The sequence below is a fragment of the Benincasa hispida genome, chromosome 5 (genome assembly GCF_009727055.1).
Source record: "Benincasa hispida cultivar B227 chromosome 5, ASM972705v1, whole genome shotgun sequence".
NCBI lineage: Eukaryota > Viridiplantae > Streptophyta > Magnoliopsida > Cucurbitales > Cucurbitaceae > Benincasa > Benincasa hispida.
Window position 1 is genome coordinate 49,649,744 of NC_052353.1, and position 13,655 is coordinate 49,663,398.

The 13,655-nt window shown below is 39.8% G+C and overlaps 1 non-coding gene across 1 annotated transcript; it reads right to left on the bottom strand.

Moving 5' to 3' along the window:
* Positions 1 to 4,876: 4,876 nt before the first annotated feature.
* On the bottom strand, positions 4,877 to 4,983 carry LOC120078846. Its single transcript, XR_005482127.1, has one exon. It is a non-coding gene; the product is annotated as a small nucleolar RNA R71 (small nucleolar RNA).
* Between the last annotated feature and the right edge of the window lie 8,672 nt (positions 4,984 to 13,655).

Consider the following 13,655-nt stretch of genomic DNA (forward strand, 5'->3'; position numbering starts at 1 on the left):
TACGTTTGCCTCTGCAATGGAGAGATTCCCGCATGCGATCGTCTTTGCAATAGCCTGGCTTCCGCGCATGCGATCGCTTTCTGCGGTTGCTACAAAAATAAACAATTGAACGCATAATAGTGGGTTAGCCGAGATTCTTAATGTCGATGGACGCAAACTCATTTTCTCATGAATTCCTAACATATTCGCCGCATATTTTACTTAATAGCCCTCATAATTCTAAATAAAAGGCCTATAATGACGTGCTTTTCTAACCGTCATCACCCGATAGTTAACTGATGGTGGATATCGTGATTAAAGAGTTTAGTCAGCTATTCACATACCATTGGAGCTTCTAGCTACAGGTCCATAAGGTCCCCTTGGGTAGCTCAATGGATTCAAGTTGAGAATCAGTTTTTGGGTCAGTTTGAAGTGTTCAAATTGACAAGAGGGAGTTTGATTATATATGATATTATTAAACTGGTTCAGTTATATGTGATATAACTAATATGATGTTTGAGATACATTAATTGGAGGAATTTGATATAAATATGATTTATATCAAGTAAAGGAGAAAAGGACTATGGTTTAGATGTTACATATGGTGTGAAAACTATAGGTTATAAATATAATATGATAAGTTAGTTATTATATTTATTTATAATTAAAACAATTATACGATAATTGCAGGCGGTTTCTCCTTTAACCGTGCGTGAATTGGGAGGTTATATTCAGTTTTCATAACTAAAGGATAAAATGATGTTTTCATTTTGTAAAGGATCGCTTCATTAAGTGAATGAGCAATTGTTTCGCTAACTAGAGACTGTACGACAACCTTCTAAGTGAGAGACTAAATGATTGTGTAGGCGTCTTTGTTGGGATTGGTGTCCTAATTCTCCCAGAGTCTCGTTGTTTTGTAAAGATACACATTGTTCAATGAATAAAATAAGTGTTATTTAATTATGGTATTTACTCATATCCAATAAACAAAGCTCCTTGGTTATCTTATGTGAACTTAAACATGTATATGTGATATACAAGTGGATCATGCCTTAAGTGATAACTTAAATAGGTCTGTAGTATAAGGATTAAGGTGGGATACCTAATCCTGGTGACACTACGGATACGGCCCACTTTGTAGAGGTTTGCAGGTGTTGTAAACTACTACAGATGATAGATCCTGACCATTCATGTGGAGATGTGCGAGCGAGGGTGTCCTATACAAAGAGTTTGTATAAGACCTGGACCACGAGATGACTAGACTCTGTATATAATTTTGTTGATACTAGAGACTTACATCTCACCTAAACGATCATAGGTGACACGGCCTCAATCCTGAGTGTTTTGGGAACTCTTACCTTTGAAGGTGGTCCTTTGATTAGTATTGGCGAGAGTGGCCAGATTGCCAACTTAACATGCCTACCTTTTTGGGGACTTGTCTGATCTGGGAGTTGGAAACTCAATCCATAAGATAGAATTCACTCCTTTCCCGAAGTAGGGATAAGTAGAGATATTGCTTCCTTAAGGGCAGATTCCGGGGCTTGAACATAGTGGCCACAACTTCTCTTTGGAAGAGAAGACTCAAACATAGTAGAACTACGACTTATGTTCATTAGAGGGATCAGTGGTACTGAAGGAGATAGATGTAACTACAGGGGCATAATGGTTATTATCCCAGCTGTACTTACGAGCAATATGTGAAGGGTTGTCACACTGCTGATTGGTTAAGATGGACACATAATATATCTATGGTAAGGAGAGTTCAGCTGTCAGTTTTTAGTGGAATGCCTGGCACTTAACGGATGGTGAATCCCATGACTAAAGAGTTTAGTCAGTTATTCACGTACCGCTGAAGCTTCGAGCTATGGTCCATAAGGTCACCTTGGTAGCTCAATGGATTCAGTTGAGGATCAATTCTTGGTGTTGATTTGAAATGTTCAAATTGAAAAGAGGTATTTTGATTATATATGATATAATCAGTTTGATGTATGAGATACATCTAGTGGAAGATTGATGTAAATGAGATTTATATTAAGTACCATGGAATAGAAAAAGAACTATGGTTTATATGTTTCATGAGATGAAATATTAAAACTATAGATTATAAATATAGTATGATAAGTTGGTTATCATTTATATTTATAATAATATTAATTATTGGATAATTATTTTTTTTCTTTAATAACCAAGGGAATCGGTGGTTATTGAATTCATGGTAACCATGAGTTTAAAAGAAAAATGGTTTTCCTAATTTTAGTATGATTTACAAACATTGAAAAGTTTTCGTAAAAAGTTTTTGAGTTTTTTCTCTCGCACAAAAGAATCTCACGTAGTCGTCAAGTAAATACAGATTTACTATACGACGGTTGGGCGAGCTAAACGATCATGTAGTGACAAGCTAAAGGATCGTGCAGTGTTTACTAAACGATCGCATAGTTTTGTTAGACGATCGCTTGCCCTAACTAAACGATCGTGTAGTGTCTGTAGGCGACAGACTAAGCTAAACGATGAGCTAAATGATCGCATAGCTTTTGCTAGACGATCGCTTAGCTTATCTAAACGATTGGGCATCGACCTATGTGATAGGTTTTGATAACGGTCAGAAATGCACGTTATTACAACACAAAGATATAAAACAATATAGGATTGCGACGGTAAAAATATGTAAAATCGTGTCCAAAAGCAGCTAATTTACATATTTTGTGCAGGAAAATACGTTGGCGCAAGGCCGAATTGCTCCAAGGAATTCAGCATCCGAGTGCATTAGAAGATTGCGACCGCAAGGTTATGTGATCCTATGCGTTCGCGAAGATTTGCTCAAGAAGGTGGCCGCATAGAGAAGGCACATCAAGGTGAAAGCTTAATAAATCATGATGGGACGGACAATTGATGATGGTCAAATCCGAATTTAGTTGACAAGCCGTTAATGACACACTGTAGCAAGTACACTCAACTTTTTGGTGACGATTAATCGGCGCATCAGACAGAGATTTAATAACATCCTATCATTGCAATCATTTGAGAGAAAAGCCCTTCACCCTGAAGCTCTATAAATACCAAAGGCCACTTTTGTTAAAAGAAGTTTAGAATTTTGGACTTCTCTTTCGCCATATACATAGAGATAATAGATAGTCGTAGTCTGTAACTTTTATACTTAGAAGTCAGAGACGAGCGAAGAGAGAAGACGCTGAAAGATCGTTCCTGGTCAGCTCGAGAGACCGTCGAGAAGTGCTGAGAACAGAGATAGGGCCAACTCTTGCGAAAGCAAGAATATTCTTTTGGGCAGAGTAGAGTAAAACACAGTGTAAAAGTCTCGGGAAGCAAGACATTGCTACCAGACTCCCTATCCTTACTTACCATTGTCATATTGTATTCTGGTTTCATTTATAAAATGGAATTTGCATCTCTACATCTGTTCACTCTCTTTACATTATGCACGAGTAACTAAACTTCCGAATGGGTTGAGAAGCACTTAGCTAGCATGACCTAAGATCTTCATTTTATGCGATTATCTTGTCTTATATATGCGTCCATCACCCTTTAGAGATACTTGAGAGAGTAGTCTAAAGAAAGAATCTAGACTTGAGAGAGTTAGGTTAGAATCTAGGTTTGAGAAAGTCAGATTAGAACCGCATAAGCAAGAGATAGAAACTTAGAGATAAATTCTATTTGATATCATACATCGCATGTACCCTAGAAATAGGATATGATAGTATGTGATTGCCTTGTGTATGTGTGTGTCATTCATCATCGCATAAACAAGAATAGAGGTTTAGACATAAGTCCTATAGACATTATCTTATACATCGCATGCATCCTAAAATTAGGAACTATAGCATTTTCATTGAGAGATGACATGTTGTTGTATGTGTGTAGCATGATCACATAACTTGAATGCAATCTTAGGAAGTGTCAGCTAAATCCCTTTTCAACCCATTCCTCGCATACTCATTGTAACTTTCGCTGTTATTAACTCTTTTCTCAATTCCACCGCATAGGATTTATACTTTAAACAAACATACTAACCAATTTATTTTTTTGTTTGTCACCACAAAGGAATCAAAAATTACCGTCGCATATTGTCTCAGTAGTCCCTGTGTTCGACCCTGGACTTACCAGACAACCTAGTAGGATTTATACTTGGATTTTACTAGGACAACTTGCATGTGTGATGCATACACCACCATCGCAAAATACACCATTATTTCATCATATCCACAATGCATCAAGTTTTTGGCGCCGTTGTCGGGGACTACGGTAGTACATATTGTGCTAACGGTAACTTTTTAATTTTCTCTGGAGCTTTCCACCTCTGTGCACTGCTTCTCCTTTGGTAAGGGAAGGAGCGGGCGTTGTATGAGCGAAGGACAAGTTCCTGAGCCCGATTATGACCCAGAGATTAAGAGAACTTTTCGAAGAAGAAGAAGGGACAACCGCCTACATCAACAACAAAAGAGAAATCCCAACATGGCGGAGCAACCGGAAGATAGAGTAGGAAATGCAAATAATATCATGGCGAACGACCTCAAAAGGCCTATCCGGGACTATGCGTCACCCAACCTTTACAATTTCTCACCAGGAATCATGAGGCCAGCCTTGGATGAATCGAGGTTTGAGATGAAGCCAGTGATGCTGCAAATGATTCAAACTGTCGGACAGTTTGGCGGTAGGCGTGGCGGGGATCCGCACGCCCACCTCTGGAGTTTTATTGAAATCTGCAATACGTTTGTGTTCCCAAACATCTTCGCTGAGGAGGTTCGACTAATGTTGTTCCCATTTTCGCTGTGTGACCAAGCATGGAAATGGGCTTATTTTCTCGAACCAGGGGAGATCACGTCGTGGGAATAGGTAGTGGAAAAGTTCATGAAGAAGTACTTCCCCCCTAACAGAGAATGCAAGAAGGAGGAAGTTGATTACTAATTTTGGACAAGATATTGACGAATCGCTCAGTGACGCTTGGGTGAGGTTTAAAAGACTGGTGCGAGATTGTCCGCACAATGGCTTACCCGATTGACTCCAAATGGAAATTTTCTATCACGGTTTGAACCCTGTATCGCAGACAGTTACCAATGTAGCAGCAACTAAAGGCCTGCTTGACAAGACATACGACGAGGCTAAGAAAATACTTGATCGCATTTCGAAGAATCACGAAGACTGCAGAGAAAGCGGTCAACGACTGAGAATTAAAGATAGTGATGCAAACAATGGAGCCATCACATCCCTACAAAACCAAATGAATGCGATGATGAATTTCATACAAGGAATCGCAATCAGGAGCCCAAGAACGCATAGGGGGCAGGTCCATGCAATCGATCAAACAAGCGCAAGTTGTGCCACTTACGGAGAAGGCCATCCAATGGAAGAGTGTCCAAGGAACCCATAGTCTATTTATTTCATGAAGAATAATCCTTTCTCTAATACTTACAACCCTGGGTGGAGAAACCAGCCCAACTTCGCATGGAAAAATCAACAACAAAATTTTCAACCGATGGCGCAAAAAGAAGAACCGCCAGGATTTTTTCCGCGAACAAACGGTCAACCACAAAATCAAGCTAGTAGTTCGTAGGCGCCGCAATCTTCATCTCTTGAGAGCTTACTAAAGCAGTATATTGAAAAGAATGAAACAATACTCCAAAATCAAGCGACATTTATCCGCAATCTTGAAATTCAGCTAGGACAGATTGCGGGCGAGCTCAAAAGTAGACTGCAAGGGGAATTGCCGAGTTCTACTGAACTCCCGCATAATCCAGGGAGTACGGAAAAAGAGCAATGTCAAGTTGTGACTTTGCGAAGCGGAAAGACAGTGGCAGAGGAGAAGAATGAGTCGAGTAGGACTGCTCTAATTGTGATGGAACCATAGATCCTGTTGACTCAAGAGGAACCAGAAGAGCAGAAGATGATGGAATCGGATATTGCGTCCACTTCTAAGCCGATAGAGCAGGGAACCGTGAAAATACAACTGCCACCATTCCCCCGGAGACTTAAGAAGAAGNCGTCCACTTCTAAGCCGATAGAGCAGGGAACCGTGAAAATACAACTGCCACCATTCCCCCGGAGACTTAAGAAGAAGAAAAATGATGAAGTGTAATACCATCGCTTCATGGACATGGTGAAACAATTACATATCAACATTCCTTTCTCTGAAGCGATTGAACAAATGCCAAAGTATGCGAAGTTTCTGAAGGACATGGTGACGAAGAAAAGAAGCACAGGTAAGTTCATAACGGTGGCATTAACGCAAAGATCAAAAACCATGATTCCACCGAAAATGCGCGACCTTGGATTTCACAATACCCTGCTCAATTGGAGCGATATATGTTGGTCAAACGCTTTGCGATCTCGAGGCCAGTATCAACTTAATGCCCCTTTCAATTTTTAAGCAGCTGAATGTAGGGCAGTTGGCGCCCACGACGGTGACTCTCCAGCTAGCTGACAGGTCCCTTGTTCATCCAGAAGGGAAGGTGAAGAATGTCCTGGTCTCGATTGACAAATTTATCTTACCAAAAGACTTCATCATCCTTAATTATAAAGCGGAAAAGGATGTACCCATCATTCTGAAACGACCATTTTTATCCACTAGTCGCACTCAGATTGATGTGTACAAGGGAGAGATCACATTGAGCGTGAACGAAAAGAAGATCAGGTTTGATATTATTAGAGCCATGAAGTATCTGAAAGAAGAAGACCTCACAAATTCCGACAATGAACCCAGTTTGTATAAAGAAGAAAAGTCTGAAGATGAAGATGAAAGAGAGGATGTGATCGCATCCATAGTAACCTGCAATGCGATCATAGAAACAACAACCAAAGAAGAAAAACTGACGATGAATGAAGAGAGAAAAGCACAAAAACCATCATTGGAACAACCACCCATAGTAGAACTAAAAACCTTGCCAAACCACCTGAAGTATGCTTTTTTGGGGCAAAATGAAACTCTACCTGTAATAATTTCCTCTGCATTTCAAGAAGATCAAGAGAATGCATTGCTGAGCATCCTGAAAAAGTACATAAAAGTAATAGGATGGACGCTAGCAGACATTAGAGGAATCAGCCCCACATATTGCATGCATAAGATACGTCTCGAGGACAGTAAAAAAGGATCAATCGAACATCAACGCAGACTAAACCTTGCGATGAAGGAGGTCGTGAAAAATGAGATAATCAAATGGTTGGACACAGGGATTATCTATCCAATCACTGACAGCACGTGGGTCAGCCCCGTGCAATGTGTTCCAAAGAAAGGGGGGATGACAGTAGTCTCAAATGCAAATAATGAATTAATACCGATGAGGACCGTCACTGGCTTGCAGATTTGATGGACTACCACAAACTGAATGTGGTGACAAAGAAGGATCATTTACCCTTGCCTTTTATTGACCAGATGCTAGACTGCCTAGTAGGAAATGATTACTACTTCTTTTTGGACGGATATGCAGGCTACAACCAAATCATGATTGCTTCTGAAGATTAAGAGAAAACCACATTCACCTGCCCCTATGGAACATTTTCATTTCGAGCATGTCGTTCAACTTATCCAATGAACTGAGCACATTCTAGAGGTGTATGATGGCCATCTTTTCTGAGTATCTTAAAGATTCAGTAAATATTTTCATGTACGACTTCTCGGTGTATAGGCAAACATACGAAGTCTATCTCAATAATCTAGAGAAGATACTGAGGAGATGTGAAGAGATGAACCTTGTGCTGAACTGGGAGAAATGCCACTTTATGGTGAAGGAAGGTATTGTGCTCAAGCACAAAGTCTCCAAGGATGGGCTGGAGGTGGATAAGGCGAAGATTGAGGCCATTGAAAAGATCCCACCTCTAGCAAATGTAAAGGCTGTCAGGAGCTTCTTAGGGCATGCAGGCTTTTATCGACATTTTGTGAAGGACTTTTCGAAGATTGCGCGACCATTGAGTGCATTGCTGGAGGCAGAAAGAACGTTTGACTTTGATGAGCAATGCCTCAATGTATTCAAGATACTGAAGAACACATTAATAACTGCACTTTTGTTGGTCGCACCAGACTGGATGAAGTCATTTGAATTGATGTGTGACGAAAGCGGTTATGCGATGGGGGCGGTACTGGCGCAAAAGAAGAAAACAATGCTACACCCCATTGCATATGCGAGTAGAACCTTGAACCCTACGTAAAAAAATTACACTACCACAAAAAAAAAACTACTTGCGGTGATGTTTGTGCTAGAGAAATTTAGAGCTTACTTGCTGGAATCCAAAGTGATCGTTCCCATCGACCACTCGGCAATCAAATATTTGATGACAAAGAAGGATGCAAAGCCGAGATTGATTCGATGGGTTCTCCTCCTTCAAGAATTCAACATAGAAATCATTGATCGCAAAGGGATGGAGAACTAGGTTGCGGACCACCTATCAAGATTAGAAAATCTAGAAGACAACCACAGGCAGTCGAAGGTAAATGCAACTTTCCCAGATGAGCAGCTATTTAAAATTGAAGTGTTACCATGGTATGCAGACAGGGTCAATTTCCTAGTTTGTGAACAATTTCCTAAGAACTACACGACCCACCAAAAGAGGCAGCTCAGACATGAATGTAAATCATATTATTGGGATGAGCCAAATCTTTACAAGAGGGGATCAGATCAGATTTTGTGCTTATGCATACCAAACGCTGCTCACCAGCACATACTATCGCAATGCCATGACTCGCCATATGGTGTACACTTTGGAGGCCAACGCACAATAGCAAAGGTGTTACAAAGTGGATATTTTTGGCCAACTTTATTCAAGGATGCAAGAGACTATACAATGAAATGCGACCGGTGCCAACGCAAAGAAAACATTTCATGGAAGAATGCGATGCCCATGAATATCATTTTAGAATTGGAACTCCACCATCAAATGGTCATAAATACATTCTATTGGCCGTCGACTACGTTTCCAAATGGGTAGAAGCGGTGTCGTGCGTCGCAAGCGATGCGACAGTAGTCTCCATGTTCTTGAGGAAAAATATTTTCACTCGTTTTGGCACTCCCCGTGCCATAAGAACTGATGAAGGCTCTCACTTTGTTAATAACATCATCAACAAATTGCTGCTCAAGTATAATATCCACCATAAGGTAGCCACCGCATACCATCCACAAACAAATGGTCAAGCTGAAGTGTCCAACAGGGAAATCAAGCTGATATTAGAGAATATGGTGAAGCCTTCACGCAAAGATTGGGCAATGAAGCTGGATGATGCCTTGTGGGCATACAGGACCACCTATCAGACACCTATAGGCATGTCCCCGTATGCGCTGGTGTTTGGAAAGGCATGCCACTTACCGCTTGAGTTGGAGCATAAAGCAATATGGGCAATGAAAAGGCTCAATTTTGATTTAAAGGCCGCAGGGGAGGCAAGGAAACTTCAGTTGATCGAGCTTGATGAATGGAGAACTCAAGCATACGAGGATGCCAAAATCTACAAGGAGCGCGCCAAACGTTGGCATGACAAACAACTATGCGAGAAGACCAAGTCGGACAACAGGTTTTGTTGTACAATTATCAACTACGACTTTTTCTCGGCAAGTTAAAATCATGATGGTCTGGTCCTTTTATAATCAAAGAGGTATTCCCGCATGGAGCGGTTGAGTTATCCAATGAGGACAGGATCAACGCATTCAAAGTCAACGGGCAAAGAGTCAAAATATATCACGGAGAAGACTTGCATCCCGAGAAAACCTTCGTGAACCTGAGGAATTCTGACAAAAGAAGAAGTGGGTAGTCCCTGCACAATCATGCAATTCAAATTCATCAGGGACACAATCTTTTTGAAGTATCCTTTGAAATCTTCAGTTCATGAACTCAAATCTACCTCTTTATATCTGTTATCATTTCTGTATCCTTTTTACTCCTTATTTCTCTAAAAAAAAAATTGTTAACTATGTCTTTTATATTTTTGAAAATCTCAATGTTTTTTGCAATGATCGTGGTGAACGATTGCGGGGGAGCTACACGATAACTGAAAAACGCGACTAGTTCGTTCCGCCATTGTAATCAAAGAAATTGGTTCGTCGCAAAGAAGGATACGATCACAGATGATGCAAGCGACAGAGAAAATTTAGTTGTATCTTTCCTTGACTTTGTTTATTTCAAATTTTGCACTCTCGCATCTCGTCTTTAACTTTGATAATTTTATCATCGCATCCTCTTTAGTCGGCACAATCATTAAATATTGATTACTTTAGTAAGTCACCGCATTATTTCTCTATGCCAATTATGATTTCAATGATGAAATGCATGCCTCTATTTCTCATCGCATGTATTAGAATCAACTTAATTTTAGGACAGTCAATTCATGAAAATTTCTAGAAGTTAGTGGTCCACCAGCTTTCTTTCAAATTGACTTTTACAAAACCTCCTAAGTGCATTGCATGAATTTTTTTAGTCTTTCATCAATGAGGATATTGTTGCGTTTAAATGGGGTGCGGTATTTATTTTCAACCTTGCTACTTTTAGACATCTTAAAAGAAAATCATAACATTGTGATTGGATCCTACTCGTAGTTGGATGTCCGTATGACACCTGTGGGGGCAAGCCAAAATGAAGGTAGGAATCGTGATCACATAAATAAAATGATCGCAACTCCGCTGCCAAATAGGCATGAGTTTAGACTGAGAAAGAGCGCCTTGCTCGTAGTTGGATGCTCGCATGACACCCATGGGGGCAAGCCAAAACGAAGGCTAGGCACTCAGATCAGTGCAAGGTCATAGAAAGAATATCTAAACTATGCAAGGATAAAAATCATTTGAAAACACCCCAGTTGAAAAAAAGTTTTTTTTGAAATAAATCATGCGATGCCTTGGAAACAAATAAAGTCTTTTTGAAGGTTAAACTTACGGTCCCTAAATTTTAGAAATAATTTAAGAAAATACCAAGATAGGAATTAAGGAGATTTTGGTTCATAGGATTTGAATAAGACACCTCGAGAAATCTAGGAAAGGAAAAGGCGACTGACTTTCTAGAGAAAATCTTTAGTTTATGCTTGAGAACAAGCATTGTTTTAAATTTGGGGGTGTGATAACGGGCAGAAATGCATGTTATTACAACAAAAAGATATAAAACAATGTAGGATCACAACAGTAAAAATACGTAAAATCGTGTCCAAAAGCATTAAGTTGAGAACATTGCGATCGCATGCGCCCATTGCATTAAAGCAACTAATTGACGTATTTTGTGCAGGAAAATGCGTTGGCACAAGGCATAATTACTATCCAAGGAATTCAGCATCCGAGCACATTAGAAGATTGCGACTGCAAAGCTATGCGATCATATGCATTCGCGAAGATCTGCTCAAGAAGGTGGCAGCATAGAGATGGCGCATCAAGGTGAAAGCTTAATAAATTATGATGGGAAAAAAAGCTGATGATGGTCGAATTCAAATTTAGTTGACAAACCGTTAACGACACACTGTAGCAAGTACACTCAACTTTTCGGTGACAATTAATCGGCGCATCAGATAGAGATTTAATGACATTCCATCATTGCAATCATTTGAGAGAAAAGCCCTTCACCCTGAAGCTCTATAAATACCAAAGGCCACCTTCGTTAAAAGAAGTTCAGAATTTTAGAGTTCTCTTTCGCCATTTACATAGAGATAATAGATAGCCATTGTCTGTAATTTTTATACTTAGAAGGCGGACACGAGTGAAGAGATATGATGCCAAAAGATCGTTCCTGGTCAGCTCGAGAGACTGTCGGGAAGCGCTGAGAACGGAGAGATGGTTAACTCTTGCGAAAGCAAGAACATTCTTTTGGGCAGAGTAGAGTAAAACACAGTGTAAAAGCCTTGGGAAGCAAGACATGCTACCAAGCTCCCTATCCTTACTTACCATTGTCATACTGTATTCTGGTTTCATTTATAAAATGGAATTTGCATATCTACATCTGTTCACTCTCTTTACATTATGCATGAGTAACTAAATTTTTGAATGGGTTGAGAAGAATTTAACTAGCATGACCTAAGATCTTCATTTTATGCGATCATCTTGTCTTATGTATGCGTCCATCACCTTTTAGAGATACTTGAGAGAGTAGTCTAAAGAAAGAACCTAGACTTGAGAGAGTCAAGTTAGAATCTAGGCTTGAGAAAGTCAGATTAGAACCGCATAAACAAGAGATAGAGACTTAGAGATAAGTTATGTTTGCTATCATGCATCGCATGCACCCTAGAAAAAGGATATGATAATATGCGGTCGCCTTGTGTATGTGTGTGTCATTCATCATACATAGACAAGAATAGAGCCTTAGACATAAGTCCTATAGACATTATCGTATACATCGCATGCGTCCTAAAATTAGGAGATGACATGCTGTTGTATGTGTGTAGCATGATCGCATAACTTGAACGCAATCTTAGGAAGTGTCAGCTAAATCTCTTCTCAACCCTTTCCTTGCATACTCATTGTAAATTTCGCTATTATTAACTATTTTCTCAATTTTGCCACATAGGATTTATACTTTAAACAAACATACCAACCAACTTATTGTTTTGCTTGCCACCGAAAAAGAATCTAAAATTATTGTCGCATATTGTCTCAGTAGTCTCTATGTTCGACCCTGGACTTATCAGGCGACCTAGTAGGATTTATACTTGGATTTTACTAGGAAAACTTGCATGTGCAACGCATACACCACCATCGAAAAATACACCATTATTTCATCATATCCACTAATTTTAGTATGATTTACAAATGCTGAAAAGTTTTCATAAAAAGTTTTTTGAGTTTTCTCTCTCGCGCAAAAGAAACTCATGTAGTCGTCAAGTAAATACGGATTTACTAAACGACGATTGGTGTAGTGGCGAGCTAAATGATCGTGCAGTGTTTACTAAACGATCGCATAGTTTTGCTAGAGATTGCTTGCCCTAAGTAAACGATTGTGTAGTGTCTGTAGGCAACAGACCGAGCTAAACGATGAGCTAAATGATCGCATAGCTTTTTCTAGACGATCGCTTAGCTTTATCTAAACGATTGGGCATCGACCTATGTGATAGGTCTCTGCCATCTCCCACTTGTCCAGTTGTGTACATGATCGGTGTTTCCTCCTTCGTTTGCCTCATTCCAAGTCTCAATAGAGCCCACCCTCTGGATTCTCACACCGAGAATATCAAGGTAGCCTTGTTTGTGGTGTCAGACTTAACTTGACACCGTTGAGGTTCTATGGAGACCGTCCATGATGCTGTGGAGGCCATTTGTGTTGCTGAGGAGTTCGTGACCGAGGCGATCATTGAGGACGAGCATGAAGTGTTCGTGCTGTGTTGCGGTTGTGTAGATCGAGCGTTCGAGGTTGCTGATGTTTAAGCGATCATGTGCAAAGAAGCATAGAGACGCATCTTCAAATGTGTGTAGAGTTTTTCTCTTTATGCATTTGTTTTATTCATGCTGTAATTTCTGAATTAATTGTATAACCGCTTGTTTTGAAGTCGACTGTAAATGTATTGTTTATTCATTATTGTAATTTGGAATAAACTTGTTTCTGCTGCTCATGGAAATCTTGCTTCCGATTTCCTTCAGCTTTTGACTAAACATTCATGTCAAGTTTTACTAAATGATCGCATACCTTGGAGAGATTCTTTAAACGACCGTGTAAACGATCAAGACTATTTTTCCTAAACAATCATGTACCTACTGAGTTTTACTAAACGATGAAGCACA